This window comes from Ptychodera flava, chromosome 16 (genome assembly GCF_041260155.1).
Source record: "Ptychodera flava strain L36383 chromosome 16, AS_Pfla_20210202, whole genome shotgun sequence".
NCBI classification, from domain to species: domain Eukaryota; kingdom Metazoa; phylum Hemichordata; class Enteropneusta; family Ptychoderidae; genus Ptychodera; species Ptychodera flava.
In genome coordinates, this window is record NC_091943.1 from 26356768 (window position 1) to 26372342 (window position 15575).

Sequence of the window (15575 nt, forward strand, 5' to 3'; positions counted from 1 at the left end):
CATTGTGAAGTCGCGCGCTCAATCTTGACGTCTTCACGCAACGCCTTCAACACATCCGCGCGGTAATAAACGATAAACCATGCTAGAATCCCAGACAATTTTTGCAACGTGTAGCCCCCCCCCCCCCCCGTGCTTCAACGCGTGATACAAGAAACGCTGAAAAGTAATATCACTACATTATAATCCTAAACAACATTTGACAGAAAACCCCTCTGAGTATTTATTATTTTTATTTTCAATGTCATATTAGATAGACACATACGCAATAGATCTGGAAGTGTAAAGGCGCAGACGATTCCTAAAAAATTGTGGAATAATAGGTGGAACTTTCATGTAATAAATGTCAGCAACGTTTATTAGCCGCTTTGTATCAATCCAAATCAGGTTCTTTCCAAAGGCAAAATTTCCAGCAAATTGACGCAGGGCCTGGATATTGCGCACATTATCTTGTTTGATAGGGATTCGTTCAGACCGTCGCATCTTCCCATTTTGTTTTTGCGACGTGAACGTGACCAGACTTTTGGAAACCGACACCATCTCAGTCACAACGATACGGCAGAGCGTGTGGGCGCCTCAAAGACACCCTCTCTCAGTGTCCATTGGTGACTAAAGCAATGTCGTCATCGGCTGAAACGCCTCTAATTCTTCAGTCCTTCGAGGAGCGAGATACTTAAATTGACGGAAATTAAAAAGACGACTGTCGCAGCGATATCAATCCGAAGTAAAACGTATGTGGACCTCCTTATGGACGATCGAACACAAGTTATCGCCGAAAGCCCCGGTAATTGAAATGCATCGTTGTGGTGAACCGCTTTTTATGCATATTCTAATAAGTCTTATTCAGCAAGATTCAAAGTATAAGACAAAAATAACACACAGCGATATAAATGTAAATTAAAATGCAGCGGCGGCAGATGTAAATGGCCATTTAAAAATATAGCTTTCTCTCCAGTGAACATATATATAGAGGGATTCAGATTCGATTCAAAGTGAATTCATCAGCATGCAAGACGTCATCTGTCGTTTAGCTTCTGGATATTTCCCTGATAATAATTCATTTCCGGTAATAACGCCGTTATTTTGTAATACGCCAAACAATTATCACTTTGCGTTTCTTCTCCTATTGCGTAAAGGCTCCAGGCATCATATTAATTTAAGTGACACTGTACAGATGTAGGTACTCAATGCGCGCGCTTACATTTAATAAACATAAATGCACACACACACAAACACACAGATATATATATATATATATATATATATATATATATATATATATATATATATATATATTCAAAACACTAGAATATGAATGCATATTTCTGTATAAAATGTAAGCATACATACATACATACATACATACATACATACATACATACATACATACATACATACATACATACATACATACATACACATAGGTCGATATGAGTACCTACTTCGTCATCTGTTTTTTGTGAAAGAGGTCTGTCTCTTACGGATATCGTGCCATTTTATACCAATGCTTTGTACTAAATGAAACCGATTAAAATGGATGACAAATTTGTCAGCATTGTCACTCTATCCCCTGGAAAAATCCTTCAAAAAGGCGTGGACACTCCATCCCACCTCGATGTCTTCCTTGAAGATGCTGATTAGGGTTCGTTACCAGGAAGAGATTAAAATTTGTTTTTCTTAAATTTGTCCCGGAAAAGACAGGTCGCAAGATGGAGTGACTGTGCAGTTTGCACTATGTTGACTTCGGACGCGTGATTTCAAATCATGTTTCGCTGCATCCTGGTTGATTCAATTAACTCTAAGGCCGAAGGCAGGAAATGGTCGAAGTCAAAACGACTTCCTGTTAACTATACATGAGACATTTGATCTGAATTACATTTGTAATATTTTGCAAAAGCCAGGTTATCGACACGTTTTCCAATGAACTTTTGCAATACAGAGTCGTTTAACTTTTCGGCGGCTTAAATTTCATGTCATCAAATATTCTTGCATAATTTCTGCAGAAACACGACTTTGCCAGCGACACGGCATGGCGTAATATCTACTTAATTCTGTTTTTCACACGACCTTGTTCCTGGCTGAGTATTGTGCTGTTGTCCGTGGAATTGGCACGCCACGTAACCTCGGTTTCAAACGTCGCAAAGTCATTCCGAACACACTGTTTACACATGCCTCCCCTGGCTATTGGTTGTCGTCGCCGCATCTCCCATGATGCAACTCTTCAGCTTTTACAGCCCCATATGGTACAGGGCGAGCCTTTCAGTCTGTGTATAATCGCATTTGTGCTTGTGAAATTAATAGCCGTCGCTTCTCGTCAGTGATAGCCTAACAGCACTTGAGGATGCGGGCAATCAACCGATGCAGCTTTTCTGTCCTTGAAAATCAAGTCAATTCAAATAAAGAAAGCCCCGAGACATTATCCCGCTGGCGTAAAGAACAAATAAGTTTGTTGTTAGAATATATCTTCTTGTCCGCTGATTGTCATGCTAAAGTCATCAGATGATCTGAATAAAACTGAATATTCATGAAACGTGCCGTGTTTTTGCTCAAGCTGATTGTGGATTTAGCATTTTGGCCGATAAATATTTGGTGGGATTCCATCAGATATTGATTTGCTCCTGAATAAAAAGCCATGACCTTTGAACTTTTTGTGATCCATTAATGGTGCGCACTTATTTGAATCCCTCAATATTTTTCTCCGTTGCACTTGCAGTATCAGTTGAATGTAAGTATGGCTGACACAGGCAATCGAAATATATGTATATCATAAAAATGGGCTTCGGGCGCGGAACATATGCGCTGACTAAGCGCTAGATTATTTTTGCCGACCTTGAAATTCAGTGATATTCATGTATCAGTGTTCAGTAAAGTTGATTTTATTTCACGTCACAGCAATGACTCTTTTCCCTGCATTCTGAATAAGTAAGTCGCCATCAAGGAAGAGAGTTGTTATAAATATTTTCCAATTTCTGGCTTTGTCTCACTTTTGTTTTCATATGGAAGGCACCCCTTCCTTATAAACAACAGTGTAGCGTTATCGGAATAAGCCTGGCACACTGGATGACATGTGACGCCGGATGCTTCCATCGAACAGCGATCTGCCCTTCAGGCAAGCTTCAGTTCACCGCCAAATTCTTTGAGCGCAACGGTGTCGTTCGCACAATAAGGGAATAACGCCGAAATTCACTATCGTGACGCACAACACCATGCCCATCTACAAGTCACACACTCTCTCTCAAAGATACACCCCGGTCGCTTAGCAACAATACAGCATAAAAAGACACTGCACTGTGAGTAAATTCTATGCTATCATTTCGATCAGAGGTTACTGCACATCAGTGCAGTACTTCAACGAGAAAAAAAATAGTTGAAAGCAACCTAATGCTCTCCATTCAAAACACGGATTTGTAGTCAGTGAAACCTCAAATCAGATAAATTGCAATTCTAAAAGCTCTGCATTGTTGCGACTTAATTAAGTCTTTACTATAAAGAGAACCAATTTATAACGAACATTTTATACTCTTGATTCTGGTCTTCGATTTATTTAATCTATGTATAGCAGGGTGAACGTTGTTTTGAAAAAAGGCTGGTAGCATATATGTTTCTCAACAGAGGTAAAAGAATTAGATTTGAATGGACAAATGCGTGCTCTGATATTTCTAGATAAATGTGGTCGTGATTTGACGAAGTTCTGTACCGTAAACGGTGACATGTTTGAAACGCACGCAATGAGTATCATGCAAGCGTGGCTTTGTCAAGAATCATACTGTGCTTCATATATAAGCTTACACTTGAAAAAATTGTTTCTTGCTCCACAAATGATAAAAGCAGTCTTTCCATGTAGATGGCAGTGGAGTGCTCTCTCCACATGACGAGCAGTGCCGCGCATGCTCCGTGATAAGCGAGTCTATATGGACCAGTACGCATCGCAGGAACCAGTCAAGACCAGGAAACGGACAGCCGATCTGATCCACGCAATGAAACTAGCTGGTATCTGCAAATACAAGGTGTCCAGTTCTTATCATTACTCTTTCGTGTTAACAAATCGCAAACGTTTTTGAACGATTTTGTTGAGCTCTGAGATAAATAACCACTGATGCACGCGGGATTTAATGTTGTACGGCTTCAGTGTGACGCTGAGGCTTGTATGTACAATGCGACTAGACCCTTGTATGTATAATGCGAGCTGTCGCCGAATAAAATTTACGTAAAAATTATCAATAAGTTTTGTTTTATGTTAAAAATTAATTCAAAAGTGATTTTTCACAACAATGATTCACGTTAAATATAGAAATATCCGAAATAAAAACAAAAGAAACGATTGTAAACAAGACAAAGTAAATTTGAATAAGAAAAAAGGATATTTTGAAAAGAAAATATTAAACGAAAAATTACAAAAATTTTGATTTTAAGAAATAACGCGGGAACACGTTTTATGACACGTAATTTTTCTCGATATAAGAAACAAAACCAAAATGTGCCTTTTTCCACTTTTTTTAAATTTATTGTCTTGTTTTTCGGCCTGTATTATTTTTGTCTGTGACAATGCCATTGTTTGCATATTCACCATGCAACGGCTTTGCGAAACCCCAAAATACCCGAGCTACATAGAGCAAATGTATTTAACTCTCAAATCTTATCCAGCCCCACATGATACTTTAAAGATTGCATTATCATCATCGAGAATACTTTTTCATCAGTTTTAACCATGTTTTCACTAATTTGTCCAAGTCTTGGTACTTCAGTAACAACCACGCTCTCCATTTCGTCGCCGCGTCATGACGATATCCCGGAAACAGAAGTGGCTGTCTCGGCACTTAGTTCTCTCTCGACGCTCATGCTTCGAGTGGAAGTTTTGATTAATGCTGCACAAGGAGAACCGTCTGAGTGACCTCGTATATCAGCCAATAAGAAGAACCTCGAAAAGTTTCGAAATGTCATTAGCTGCTTGGTACGTGTAGGGTCGGCGTGGCACCGTGTACTAGGGCTTCGCTCATTGCGGGCACGTACTACATCCTGATCACGGTACCAATCGATCACTGTACCGGGTGATTGCTTAATTTAAAGATATATTATAATTTTGACACCTAAGACAACGCAGACGTGATACATTGGACATGGAAACTCAAACAATCCCAGCACATGTTACGCAATGACACAATGACAGGAGAGAGAGAGAGAGAGAGAGAGAGAAGAGAGAGAGAGAGAGAGAGACAGACAGACAGACAGACAGACAGACAGACAGACAGACAGGCTAATAACTTGTCAAATATCTTATTTCTTCAAAAACGCAGGAAAACATATAACATGCTTACCCGAAGAGAAATTGGATCACATTAACGTACGCAGTATTATTTACATCCTCTTAGATGAAAATAGAGAGCTAGATAAATAAAAACAGAAGATAGAAAATATAGAAATGGTAATTACAGGCAGACATATACATACATACATACATACATACATACATACATACATACATACATACATACATACATACATACATACATACACACACACACATACATACATACATACATACATACATACATACATACATACATACATACATACATACATACATACATACATACATACATACATACATACATACATACATACATACATACATACACACACACATACATACATACATACATACATACATACATACATACATACATACATACATATACATACATACATACATACATACATACATACATACATACATACATACATACATACATACATACATACATAGGCATCTATATCATACGTACATACGTTTAAACGTATGTATATACAAACATGTTTGCCAAGGCACGTCTGTACATATTACAGACGTGTAATGTTTTTTTACAAAAGTAAATAAGTATGTATGCTCACAGAAATACGCTATGCGTTACACATTCAGAAAGGTGTTTGCACAGACAGCTGAAACGATAAGGACAGGGCCGGGTTACAAACGGCACACACATGCAGGCAAACAGACAGACATGCACACAGGAATGTTCAGGAATAATTAAATAAATATGAGATATAGGTATAGAATTGATATTTTTTGGCATTGAAAAATTGATTTTTGTTGCATTTCTGTCGGAAAGACAAAAAACACACGTCGAATAGATACATCGTCGTCCCATTTTATGTGTCGTTAACATTCACGTACATACGTCATGCCCGCAGTGATTTAACATCTGTGACATTATAAATTACAAGGTAACCTACTAAGTGAATTAGCGTGAGCGGCAGGTCATTAGGTCGGACTCTATGATCCAGTGCAGATGATGAATCCCAGAATATTTCCCATATAAATGTCGAGTCGTCGCACTAATACACTCTGTGTCGTAAAGCCTACAAACGCCCCTGCGTAATCAATCATATTTTCCTTCTCCGAGGGTAAAAATTGGCACTATAATCGCCCTGGCTATAAGTCTGAAAAGTCCATTTCCGCTCAGAGCGTGTCTTTTAGTGATGTTGCCGTTACTGTATTGCCGATATGCTATGCTGTGGCTACACTGACTCTATTATGTGGCATAGGATCTTATGTATGTTTCCCTGAACGCTCGTTGCACTCGGAGGCTCATTTAGCTGATTGAATGCACACATCCCTGATAAGGCAAGGCCACGTTAATCACATTTATATTCTGGCCTCTTGACTGACAACCGCCTGTTTTTCACACCGTCGTTAATGATGATTGTGACGTCATCTTCCGGCGAAATAATGAGTACGCAAATCAGAGAAAATTGTGTAAAATCAAGATATCATTGTCTACGAAGTTTTATCTGAAGTTTGTGTGCATTGGCACAACGTAAGTTTAGGATAGGTTTTTTTTTATCCAGGATTTTTTCGAGTCTGAAAACATGAGAATGGGATTGTGCCTTGGGCTTGTGTTTAATGGCTTTTACAAGCAAACCTCATTTTTTGGCCATCTATGACGTCAGACACTGCGATTTCGTGCCAAGCACTCCGTGCAAATCGAGGGCAGACAATCAGCACACATGGCCCCTCTAACCAAAATAGCCCGTTTCAACAACCTTGAATGTCATACAAAAAGGAAAGGCCGAATCGCTTCAGCAATCCAAATTAATCCACCTCATTGTCGACGCTGCTAGAGAACCACGCTCATCAATAGTCCCCGCTCTTCTGATCGACGTCATCACCATACAGGCAATGAAAATTTTTACCCTCAATGGACAAACAGCTTGTTTTGATGGCTAATGACATGACTTCTACGTTCTTCAAGCACACAAATACCACAGATGATTTTGTTAGGTAATTGGCGGGGGAATTCATCGGATATACTTGTAAAATGCACGGGCTTGATAATTATCCCTTGATCAGAAAAGATGTACGTCTGCTCGTGCCTGGGCATAATTACATAAGTGAGGTCAAAAGGTTATATACATCACGTGAACTACAGTTTTCCAAGTGATTTTGAAATCAGCCCCGAGGACTTTTAAAAGTAATTGTTGCATATTTTACGTGCTCTTCTACTGCTGACTCTCTCTGTCTCTCTAGCAGAATGAGAAAATGAAACTTTCACCTGACGGCTGACTTTTACCGATCTTTCTTCCCTCAAGCGTCACACAATTCGAATAATAAGAGTTTTCAAAAGGCGAAGGGCGTGTGGCTTTGAGCAGTAGATACCACGGCTAGATAAAGTTTTGAATGATTGTGACAGAGAAGCAACTGCATCAACAGAAACTAGTATCGGCATACAAATATGAGAATGTCTGAGATAAACAAACTTTTTGAATGTGGCCACTGATTCTCAAATTTCAATAGCTTTATGTTTATACGTCGATTGTCTTTTTCTTATCTAATTTCCGATTTCCCACGCACGTCTGGCCAACATTCTGTTTCAAACTCAAATATACAGCTAACACTTAGAACGCGACTTTTAGATTAATGGGCGCATTTAAAATATGATTAAGTAACATATTTCAATGCATCTCATAGAAATAAGACCATTTTGTAAACCTGAAAAATCTCATGCTTCAGGAAGTAGGAATAATAGAAGGTTTTCAACCAGCAACATGTTTTAAATGGTTCCATGGCAACATCTACGGTCCCTGCATAGATTCCACGCAACGGGCAGACTGCTTGATTTCTCGTATCGATACATATAGAGTGCATTGCACATTCAATTTTCACAGTGTCCTTGACGACACTTTGGCAGTTAATACAGTTGCGTTTCAAATGCTTGCTTGCAAGCGCCTAATAACACATCCTCAAAAGCATAAGCTATTTCGAAATTACACGAGAATCTCGTCTCTCGTACCCAAGGACGAGTAAATAAAATGTCTCGTTCATACTAATTATCATGATATTTAAGCCATTGAAATGCTAACTGCAGTCCATGAAGCAATCACGTGACTGTAAAATCTTTCTTTGCTAGGATTATATTACAAACTGTGACCTTACTACATAGTTTTAACTCTTCTCCGAAATACTTTTATGAATTCAATATGCTGCTAATGTGTTCATGGTGGATAATGTGATATACTTGTTGTTTTTATGTGATATCACATTACCTCTCCGATACAAACAGCCCTTCCTGTAAATGCACAAATATCGGTAAATTTCGTGCGGTGAATCGGGTAATTTTCTAAGATAGCTTGTCTACTTAGGCACAATCTTGAATAGGGTGAATACGAGAAAACCCGAAACCTTTAAAATGTGACGGTTGCACAGGCACTGAAGATGATGACATGCGTGTACCTCTGAATTACCTGCTTCTACTCGTGCATGCTGAGCGAAATAGTTGCAGTTGGCGCTGAAGAGGCAATGTGTTCTGTGCCTCCGACAAATAACGAGAATAGCGCAAAATGAAAAGCAATTTCGGAGATGGAATTTTTTGTAGCTGTAAGATGGACAGGTCTTAAAACAGGCAATTGAGCTTTTAGGTGGATTGTTTATCTATGGGTCGCAAAAAAGCTTCCAAAAACTCTCCATAAGCGTGGTAAATACGTCTGGGGCTTTTTCCACAGCCGCCTTGCGGATGTGGCTCCTTTGACGAAACCGACGATTAATCAGCAAACTTCAGAATACGACGGGAAGGAAGACCAGCTACAGCCAGTCTACACAATAGCTCCGTGTCTCGCAGACAACCAAGCTAGTAGAGAATAGGTGTTATGTTTGTGATTATAAACATGCAGTGGTGCAAATTTTCCAGGGTTCTGGTGGACTTCAATTTAAAAATATCTTTTCATGTCATTGAATAATCGTTACCATGGTGCCGCCATTTCCGCGCCTTTCAGACATAGTGACAGATCAATAATATCTGACTTCCTTCGATCAGTTCAATTTTATCACCAACTCTGTCACCACGATGTGCCTCTTTCGCGGATTTATATCAGTGAGTGTTTTACGTTGTTCTGTGAAATCAACCATCGTGAGTTTGTTGTAATTTTCATCACTTTAATTAAAATACTGTAGTTACAGTTTTTTTCATCTTCCGTCCTTGATGAAATTTAAAACTGGCTACATGTCACAGCAATCAAATTAGTGCACGGTATCGAATATAACTTGATTTCTGCACTTGAATTATTCATGGTGCACGTTTGGAGAACTGGAGTTATTCGCCCTACAATCGGCGGCCATTGTTTATTCAGGTCAGAGTTCAAAGGTCGGAAACGTGAAATGGGTTTTGATGGTGACGTAACACCCACTTCCCTTGTAAGGAAGCAAAATTTCTCAATATTTGAACAGAGACAAGCAGCTATGTGTGCTGAATAGGTTCACAATAAAAGATTGATATTGCAAATATCCGCTTTGGCTCAATTAATGAGTCGTATTTGTTACAAGAGCTGCTTACTATTTAAAATAGAACATTATCTTACATATCAATTCAAATTTTCGCGTTTTGTCTTGTCTGTAAAGTAAATGGGGATAATCATCTAGTTTCTTCTTAAGTCGATCTTACTGAATAGCACACCGAAGAAACACCAACACATTCTGTTTGTCTATGACGTGGAGAGTTGACAGATAATTTCAGGTTCTTTATGAAAAACCAGGGGCCGTAGCCTGACCAAATTGCCAAGGGGTAAAACTTTGCTTAGCTATTTGGGTAATACATAAATGTATGTATTGACAGAGAGAAAAATTCTCGGGAGATGGTAGACTACTGCCCCGAAGACTATCTGAACAACTGCTTTACATAAATCAATTACTTACAGACTGAGCGTAAAATTTCATATAACTGGCACACTTTGTCTTCAGTGAAAATTCAAGCAAGTTGAACTTCGCCTTGCTTTAGCAAAAATCACTACGATAGACCGCTCCTGAAAATCATAAAATTTCTAAGTGAGGCAATGTGAAAAAAATGTTGTTATTCTTCTGGTAACGGCATCCTATTAATATACCCGACAAACACTGTAAGATTTGAAATGGAAAAATGGTGATGATTTAATAAACAAGTTTTAGCGGAAGTGTCATGGCAAAGGCCAAATAAAAAAGTATGTATGTGTCCAGTAACCCGACCGACCCTAGAAAAACCCGCCCACCTTAGAAGTTTTTTTCGCATATTCAAAGTAATTCGAGTAAATTTTCTAAATTTCACCGTATTTTATGGGTTTCAGTCAGCAAACTGAAACATAAAAATCCTACGACCTTCCTAGTACTTACTTTTCAGAGGCATATTACCGAAAACACATGTTTTTTATTTATTTGGCCGGCCAAAGGGCATTTTCCGCCCTATAAAAAAGCTATGTTGTGCGCGACCATGTCGATATATTTGCAAGTTAGATTTTACCAACGTCGGTTGTCATGGCGATGTAAAAGTCATAGTTACAGCTGGCGCGAACTGGGTCACCGGTATGGAACGCGTATTCCTAAAGTGAGACTTATCGATAATAATTTTAAGGATAGCGAAATAAAATATAATATATACAAATCGACTTGGTGATTGTATACATATGAATGGCTGTTTAATATGAAAGTACTGGGTTACAATCCACCAGCGGGTGAATTCTCACATTTTCTTGACTAAATCGATATCTTCCTGATTTTCTTGTGTGCCATTCAGGTTTAGCAAATATCGTTGAATGTGATTGAGTTGTTCTGGTAATATTGTATCACTGTGATCGGAGAGGTCATTGTCATTATTCTGGATGGGAACAAAAGAAGTGAAAACAAACTCGTAGCTGCTCACGTCTAGGTTTTTGTATTGATTGCATGTGAAGTTCTTGGTCTTGTCAGTGATTCATCAAGGACGTAGAAGCAGAAAGGTCATCTAACTCGAAATACATGTATTATTGGAGATTGGATCGACATAAACAACCCGGACAAACAAGTACATTTATGTATATTCCCACTTAATATGCAAAGTATAATCCCTCATGAATAAATGACGAACGGAAGCAAGGCCTAATCACCAGAGTTGTGATTTGTTCTCGCTGGTCCATATCCAATAGTTCTGAGGTTGGAAATTTAAGTCCCTGTACTGTAAGCGGATGAACTATTTCAAATATCAAAACGCGGTAATGCAAATGAGCTAAATGATTTACGTCATAACGAGCTGAGGGGTCTCCATTTTTTTCCCCCGCTGGCTTCGGGATTTATTTAGAGCTTTTTACCCAATGAAGCCGTTCTTATCTTTTGTGCCACATTGTTTGCTCAAGGTAAAAGACTGAAAAAAAATCTACGCAGTTTTATTTTTACCACTGTCAAGCTGAAAACAGTTACAATATATGTGCCCGCGGTGGGGGCTTGACATCGAGGTCCCGTCTGACAACCTGATCTCGTGCCCTACAGACATGAACCGTACTTTTGTTATCCCAATCACGAATATTTCGTGCATATCAGTGGCGGGTGAACCATGTTTGAAATCCCAGATAACAATCGGTTGGATGGCCTTGCACGTAACGGTACACGGCATTCGAAGAAATGTCTGCCAAATGAAGCTAATTTTACTATGGAACGCTTTCGCTGTTTCTCTGAGCATGCGTACTTCCCCTTCAAGTAAAGATATGTATTTTTTAATGCGATAGCGAATGAGGGGCCTGTAGAGATAGTAAAGGGTATACAGCAATATTCAAAGTCACTGGAATCTCTGAGCTTAATGATTAATTTTCTTAAAACCTATTATTCGCTCTCCCTTTTAGAAGTTAAATGTATCACCATGGATTGTTTTTTGACGCAAAAATGATAACAAAGAAAATATTAGAATATTCATAAATAATATCCTTCAGAAGATGGTAGCTTTTTGTCAATCACACACACACACACACACACACACACACACACACACACATATATATATATATATATATATATATATATATATATGTATATATATGTATATATGTGTGTGTGTGTGTGTTTGTGTGTGTATAAATATATATAACGAGCAATTACATGCGCTCTGTGATATATATATATATATATATATATATATATATATATATATATATATATATATATATATATATATATATATATATATATATATATATATATATATATATATATAAAATGAACTTGCGTGGTAACAATTTGAACATGTACTGGCATTTTGATGTCAAAAGTATCGGTAAGAACACCATTTATGCCGGATTTTAGTCTTCTATTAATATCTGGAGTGTTTCAATTATTATGGTAATTAAAACGCCGGGAAGGACAAGTTGTTGTAAATCTCATCTGTAGAAATCTACTTCGATAGCAGCCTGTCAGTGCATCACTTTTGGCAACAGTTCATCTGATGGCATTTGCGCTGTATTCAATTTCCGAAAACAGCTGGGCCGAGAGTTGAGTGCCTTGGTGCAGGCTGAAATATAAACTGTAGAGCAGAAATGCTAAGGTCCATTAGCTCGTTGACTGTAATTTCAGTCAGTGGATCGGTAGATAAAGAAGCTCTCCTGTGGGGATATAGGCTAGGTGCGTGACGGTGTTCCGGGAAACAACGGTGTACAGCTAATTTGAAGAAGGGGCTCAGTGAAAGCTATTATCCTAAAACAGAGAGCCGTACAGTCGCTTGTTTCGGAAAATCAGGCCAGAAGGAAGGAAACACCACATATAGCATCAACGCTGCCTGTTGTCTTGATGCCACGTAAAGTGACCTTTGCCCTTTCGTTTCCGACAAATTTGCACTGTTTTCAAGGGGAGTTTGAAAACACACTAAACGTCTTAATTAGGTCACCGTTTAAATTGTGTGGCTCCCGATAGGGTCAGTTTTGACAATAGGTTATCATTGCTGAAAGTCTTGACGCTCAAAATATTATATACCTTCAGTACCGTATACTGTATGCACCTGAAGAACACGGGGCTTTTTACTCGTTTAAAATCTATGCCTGTCTGGGGATGCCTATCTCGGTAAATCAATCAAAACATACCCGCTAAGATATATGTTTAATTTTGCTACAGCTTAGAATGTCTTCTTCAGTCTAACCCATAAAAATTGGAGAGCACAACATAAAAAGCGTCGCTTTCACAGCAATTATATTTCTTCATACCTCTCTTTCGGTGCCACTTGTATACTGTACGCTTACTCATAAATCCTGTACATGAAAACGATAAAAGCGATATCAATCATGGAAACGTGAGGTTGAACTTGAGCACATTTCGCTGTGAATAAAATATGAATGTTTAAAATCTAACTTGTGGCCAACTGGCTCACTATCAAGCTACTGAACAATCCATCGAGTCAGCATAGTATATCAACCATTAATTCGTATAGACTCGTAGGTAACTGTATAACTGCATATGGTCAGTCGTATGGTTACCAGAAACACATAAATACAACAGAGAGAGGGGGGATATTCGTGACACAATAACAAGACACAATATTCAATGAATAGCAATGTCACACTTTCTCATTTATCTAGCACTAAATGTGCCTGGAGTTTTCGCCACGTCACACTTTATCGTAACTACTGATAACATACTGGTTGTGTGTGTGTGTGTATATATATATATATATATATATATATATATATATATATATATATATATATATATATATATATATATATATATATATATATATATATATATATATACATATATACACATATATATATATATATATATATATATATATATATATATATATATATATATATATCGATTTGCGATGTCGATGAAGTACTGTGTCATAACTCTAACCATATTAATTAAAGAAAGCTCTGGACGTCTTCTCCAGGTTGGGGTAACTGCAATCCCTGATTTATACATATTCCTTGTATCAAGGTATTAAGGTTGTATGAGCGTATCTCGGAATAAGTCTTTAATTTTGTGCGTGTACTTTAATCCAGAAAACTTTCAACCACAGCAGCTTAGAATTGAAACGGAGTCGCCAGTTAAGATATGTGATTGTTTAATTTTGTAAGAGGTGCAATGTTTCAAGTTTCCAATATATGAAATTTGAAATTGCCATCATTCACTTCTCAACACTGCGGGAAACATGCTGTTCATGCAGGAACCAGATTTCGACGTGTTGTTTTTTTGTGCTAAACATCCTAGCGTGGTCGTACTCTGACCCCTAAAAGCGATGATCAGAAGCAAAGATTTGGCGATGTCCGACTCTATGCCGACCTGGCTGCTCGTTTGCTCGAAGCTAGTAACTAAGCGACCATGACATTTGGTAACCAAAACATCAGCCATTCCATCTCCATTCGAGCAGGCGTCCATTTGTTCTCGACTTAATATACTTGTCAAATATTTGTATGTCTCTTGTCGCTCACGAACTCGTGACCCTCAACTCACAAAGCACCAACCTAATTTCATCGATATTTTTACAACATTACCGATAATACATTTCAGCGGACCATTTTATGGTCTTGGATAAATTTGCTGCTCGTGGGCAGAAACACTTTCTCGGTGCCGGAACGCTTGCTTTATAGGCCCCTGGGGATGACTTATTCTAATTGGTATATGCGTGCTCAATACATGCGTTGAAAGCACTGTAGATAAAACAGCATTTGGAGAAAATTATCTAACTTTCGTATACACTTTGTAAATGTAATGAAATAGATGCTATGTAAGTATCGCGTTCAATTTCTGTAAACAACAAAGTAAGGTAGAGAAAAATGATCTGAGACAATTTTTTTAATCTTTATCCTTGCATTGTTTTTGTGACCATTGATGAATTTAAGCCCTTTTCGCGATGTACGTTTTTCCAACTCTATAATATGTTGACATCCCAGGCTATTGCAAAGTCAGTTACCCAAAGCATTTAGACAAAGATATACCCTCAGAGGGAGTAAGCTATAATCAAATAGAAACAGACACCTTTGCGGTATACAGGCTTATATTTCTCACGAGACCGTTCAGCTCATATCTGGAGGTGGACGATCGCTGTCCAGGATCAGAAACGTCGTGGACGCCGCATTTTGCCGAGTTAATGATGTAACTGCATTTCGCTGATTGGTCCAAATCTAAAGAAACACTCAACGGTGCATGAGTGAGGTCATATAGCGCATGCCCACTCCGGGCTGAGCAGTACTCGAGAATTTCATCACTCCACGGTGAATGCTTTTAAACACCTACTGTCTAGACTGGGCTTGTAAGACCGCTATCACTAATCACCACAACCAAGCCTGTTAACATCTTAAAGGAGCATTCTACGTCATCA

General features: G+C 38.4%; 1 protein-coding gene across 5 annotated transcripts in view; it reads left to right on the forward strand.

Moving 5' to 3' along the window:
- Positions 1-15575, forward strand: part of LOC139114430 (GTPase-activating Rap/Ran-GAP domain-like protein 3) — a 288529-nt gene that overhangs the window by 154018 nt on the left and 118936 nt on the right. The window lies entirely within an intron of this gene.